Here is a 5,691-nt window from a genome sequence, read left to right as displayed (position 1 = left end):
CTTACTGTTGACTTGTAACAATTCCATGTAATCACCTAAGGGCTAAACTGAAATGTAGGTATCTTCTGCTAGAAGTGTCTTTTTCAAATTTAATGCATACTTTTAAAAAGTCTGCTCTTAAAAGAGCTCGTTTTCTGAAAATATCCTGAATAATAGTTAACCTGACATGTGGACTTCCTGGTAACCTAATCTACTGGAGTTAATGGCTTCATCTTATTAATGACCTAAGAAAACACAGCCAATTCCTTGATATGCTTCCATGGCTTGCAAATCTTCTCATCTAAATTATGTACCTTTTGTAATCTCTTGGAATTCTCTGATCGTTCTTCCTGTTGGTTTTTTTTTTTTTATTGACAGTCATCGTTATTATTACAGTATTCCAGCTACACCTTTAGTAATGCAAGGGAGTTTGTCCTATTCTAGAAAGCTAGTTTGTGTACTGCCATGTCATAATCTGCTTTCTGTTGTTACTAGGATGTGTTTAGTATTACTGTTTCCCCCAGGTTTTGGAGCTTTTTGTAATAATACTTTGCTTCTTTTATTTCTTGTTTCTCCTTTGTCCCCTAGATTACTGCAGAGTTTTTTCCTAAACCTCTACCTCTTGTTTTCCCATGTTGGTGGGTTTTTGAAAATATTTAACTCCTGTGAGCGTCCTGGCTAGACAGGATATGGTGTTACAAAAAGGGACATACGACTAGTCCTTGCAGGCTTCCGATGGTACATCTTCCACCTTCCATGTTTTTGTTCATTCTTTGAGCGTGCACAGTAAGTGTGTTTGGGTTACGTGCTTCAATTGACATGCATTGCTTTAAAAAATAATTGTATCAAATCCATTTTCTTCATGCAGTCACTTTGAATTGCTGTCAAAGTATTGTGTGGCAGGATTCTACATAAACTCATATGCTTCTTAATCAGTGTTTTGGTTTCATAATTTCTTCCCCTCCCCCATGCATTTGTTACTGATCCTTTATTTGTTTCATAAAGGTGTTCAACTCCTAAGTGCTCTCATTCTCTAGTGAAGACGTTTTGGTACTGACGTTTTAGCAGTAAGCTGTATCTGCTCATTTAGGAGCTGCTTGCTTTGCTGTCTTCTGGAATGCTGTCTTTGCTCACACTACATTGTCAGCTAACACTGTTCTCTTTTTCCCTTCCTTTTGCAGCTTGTCAGGAGAGAGCTGTCAGTTTTCTGTACGGGAACAGTATCTGGGCCTTGTATCTAGAGTGTAGCTTGATTTAATAACTGCTCTTTCTAATGTCTGTCAAGCTGGGCAAATTCTAGCAGTCTCCTGTTCATTGCATGTACATTTTGCATAAAAGAAAGTCCTGGAACTGCAACATCAGCTCTTGAGCTTCAATAACAATGAATGCAGCATCACCTTTCCTCATGCTGTTACTTCCAGAATTTGGGCAACTATATGTTTTGGAGGGGTAGGGTGGGAGAATGAAAGGGGAATAGGATGATGGTACAGAAAAGGAATAGACTGTAATTCTCTCATTGCTTTTGCCTAGTGCCCCCCTCCCAGGTAAATCCTAGTACAACACCCAGGCTGATAGGGCACACTCATGCAGTAACAAGGTTTCCAGCTCCTGGAGATAATTTACACCTAGTTGAATCCTGCTCCACCTTGTATAAGAGCACCTGCCCCAGGGCTGAGGAAACATGGGCAGACCAACACTGTGAGTCCCAGACCATGCTTACCCTTTGCAAGCCAGATGCACAACTGACAATGCCATCTAAGACATTTTGTAAACCAATGGTGTCTGGTTACGTTAAAGATTAGATTTTCATATGCTAAATATGGTTCTATACAGTAAATCCTTTGGGACAGAGTTACTGTCTTAACCTCTACAACAAACTTCACAGTACTGCATTAATAATTTCAACTTCTTAGTATTTTCAGAATATTAAAAGAGAGTTCTTACTCTTCTGCTGGATGGGTGATGATACTAGAGATGGTACTTCATGCTAAGTCACGGTCTTTTGAAGTGTTTGTGTTATAACTCAGTTGAGCAGCAAACATGGAGTTTTGTAATTTTTCAGGGTCTTTGTTGAGAGGAGTAATGTCAACACAGGGTTTTCTTTTCCTCCTCTCAGTCTACTTGCAGCATTCTCTTTGTGATGGCAGGCTCCTTGTTATACCAGGAGAAAAATTGCGTTATGATTCTGTAAAACAGAACACTTGCTACTTTGCACCTGACTTTTTTGTGCAGTATAAAGCAGTGTAGGGAGACCGCAGTAAGCTTTGGGTTGTGGAGGTGGGTTTTTGTGGGGGGAAGGTGAAAGCTTTTGACTAGACACACAACAGAAAAAAATCCAGTAGAAATATTGATTTGGAATGTAAGAATTCACATGAGCACACAAAATACGCTGATGTTTAAGTGTTAGTGTGGTTTTCAAAGTAACAGTAATGCCCTCGATATGACTGAGAAGTAGCCTCCTGCCACCTAAAATTATCTTCCCTATCAGACCAAGAGAGTAGATTGGGCAATAAATCATCATATATAGAAAAAGCACAAACTGAAATGTATTCCCAGCATTACTAGCAGATGACACACTTGAGATCCCATTTCTACGCCTGCCATCCCGGACTCTGTAACAAGAACTAGCTGCCCTCCTTTGTGTGAGTGTAGCTAGATGACACGATTGCTGAAAGCTTCAGCAATTACAGCTTGGCCAGCTTTCAGATGAATAAAATGCCAGTGTGGGAAGGGTGAAATGTTAGTACCAGCTTTGGATTACTGCCATGATATTTTCCACTACGCTGCGAAGACTCCATCTTGCTAGAGGAATGCCTTTGCCATCTTCTGCCAGAATCCTTGAATCGATACACTTAGGTCTGTTTATCTGGTTAATAAAGTGTAGCCTCAAACTAGGCGATCAAGTATTTAAAAACTTACATTTCTGTATATGCAGGCCTGCATAAGGGAAGTTTGTTTGCAGCATAGGATCTGTGAGCTGGTATGAGTGCAGAAATTCCCAAGCTGAGATTCTGTAAATGCCATTAGAAGTGGCTCATAAGCTCTTTTAGTGCAAATGATATTCTTGGTTGTCCGTCTCTTCGTTTAGTTAAATCCTCATTCCTGCTGCTGTTGTCGTCATAATTGTAAAATCCCTCTACTTTGGAAACAAAAGGACAGTTTGTAAAACCTGCTTGGGGGGAGAAGGGGTGGGGGTTAGACCTTGGCTTCAAATTACATATGATTGCTGATCTTGTTATTGCTGAGCAGATGCTGGGTATTTCAGATGTGTTGTAAATCTGTTGGAAACAATAAAAGGGGCTCATTATGGCTCTGTAAGGAGGAGGAAAAGGAGAGGGAGAATAGAGATTCGTTTCTATGCTCTAAACTACTTAAATGTCAGGAAAACTGATGTGTTATGGCCAGGGAGCAATAAAGTTTGGTCTCAGCAGTGACAGCAGTAACAAAGCTGTACATTATAACATTCTTCACGTAACTCAGTCTTCCAAAGAGATTTTGTGCATGTGTAAGAGATACTATAGCTTTTGTAGTACAGGGTACATGAATCAGCCTAATTAAGTTTAGATTATAAAATAACTTGCGTTTCAACTTGTGTTTCTACACACAGAACAAATTATGCCAGTGTGAACTGGGCAGCAGCAGAATGCTTTGTGGCTGGTTTATAAACTAACAGGATCAAGGATTTGCTGCTCTCTCATCCCTTCTGAAAAATCCAGACTGCCATAAAAACCGGGTTTTGCCCCATTAGTATAATGGCCATGGTTTCACTACACAGGTGGTTTAAATTCCATTTATACAGCTAATTTGATTGGAATAAATAGTCTGAACAAGATCTTGCTATCTGATTTTGAAGCTGCCAGTAGCTGGTGAACATTTACTCATTACTTGATTCACTTTTAGTGTTAGAATTAATCGGTTTAACTACAGGACCTTGAGAATATAACTCAATTTTCATTGGTCAGGTCTTCAGTATGATTTTAGGCAAACTCTACTGGCATCAGTTTTAGAGGTACCAATGCAAAATATGTTTTTATTTTGTGGGTCCAAAGTATGTATATTTGTTAATATGTAGCTATGCCAAAATGCATTAAATAAATGTTAGTACTCAGTAAATACTGTGTCAAGTGGAAATGGAAACCCTGTTGCTTTCATGCCACTTTGTTGCTGTTAAGCTTTGCTTGGGAGATGGTTGATGTTTTTATCAGGGGAACAGGGGTAACGCAGCATTGCTGGGAAAGTTTGTGTACAATAGTTGCAGCCAGAGGCAATTTAACTGCTATTCCATAGTAGTTTTGCTATGCCATTTTGTCCCTTCCCTCAATTTTTATCCCATCTGTGACAGCTCAAATAATGATCAGTGGGAAACAAAATGATGGCTTTTGCCCACTCCAATTACTTACCGAGTTCAAAACTATGCTGTAAAACTTGTGTTCCTACAAATGTGTTTCTAACATTCCAGTTACTCTCCTGCTCTGTTCCTTGCCCTTCCTTCCCATCCTGTCCTTCTAAGGATCTGGAGCAAGGGCTGGGCGTGCTGTATGTTGGTGACAAGATGCTGTTCTTGAAGGCACAGATGGTGCTTGTCTCTTGCACCTTGAAAGTACTTGTAGGGAGGGAATGGCCTCTGCTCTCAGGTGCAAAGTGTGTGGGATCAGTCAGATGATCACTACTGAAAGTGCACTGTAAGGCAAGAGAATAACAAAAGGAAGAGAGCCCACAGGTCAAAGCAGTATTGAATGTGAACACTGCTGTCTCTTAATTTTTACCTCCAAAGTGGGAAGAGCTTAAAATATACTGTCTAAAACAGTGATGCAGGGATGTGCAGAGGAACCTTGCATATTCAGCCTTCAGATCACAGATCTCTTCTGTGGTCAAGGTTGAAAAGAGGTTTGTAGCTCCATGTATGTGGTGCTCCATTCTTCTACAAGCAATGAGACAACACACTTGTGCTGTTCTGTATCAAGTGTGCATGGTCACCTCTGCTGGAGTTGTGCAATGTGGTTCAAAATCAGTAGCTTTGATAACTTCTTTAATAATATCTATATTTACAGAAATAATAATATAAATGATTCCTATGGAGAAGGAAGCCTTTAGTGTGCCAACCTAACCAAGCAGAGACTTTTGCTTCAAAGTGGGACAACATATGCTGTGGTTTATGTACTTAAAATAAGACTGGAGGAGACCCCCTAGATCATCACATCCCACTTGGTCCCATCACAGGCACTACACAGCAGCTTTGTCAAGCCTTATATTTAGATTCTTTTCCTCCTTTGCTACTGGAAGCCAGTTCCAGGTCCTCACCCTGCTGATAGCTAGAAATCCAAATAGCTTACTCCTAGCCAGTTTATACCCCCTTGTTTTTTTGTCACTGCTGCCTGCTGGCTAAAATCTAGTGAGCATTATGCCGTCAGGAGATCTGCACAGAGAGAAACCTTGGATCAATAGATCAGTGTGCTCCAAGAGCCTTCTGTGGTAGTGTCGTGGTTTAAACCCAACCACAAATGGGATGGTAGGAATTGCAGAGCTTTGGTATATCTGTAACAGTAACTGGTTTTCAGAGGTAGGTCCTAATGCTGCACATCCTTTGACTCAAGGTTTTGCTGATTTTAGTTGGGATTCTGTTTCTAGATGGTCTGCAATAGTTAGATTTGTATTTTATCAACAATTATTTGGCTGGTAAGGGGAGCATTTTGGTTTGGTGTGTGTACAAAA

The sequence above is a fragment of the Lathamus discolor genome, chromosome 5 (genome assembly GCF_037157495.1).
Source record: "Lathamus discolor isolate bLatDis1 chromosome 5, bLatDis1.hap1, whole genome shotgun sequence".
Taxonomy (NCBI): Eukaryota; Metazoa; Chordata; class Aves; order Psittaciformes; family Psittacidae; genus Lathamus; species Lathamus discolor.
This window is presented reverse-complemented; position numbering follows the sequence as displayed.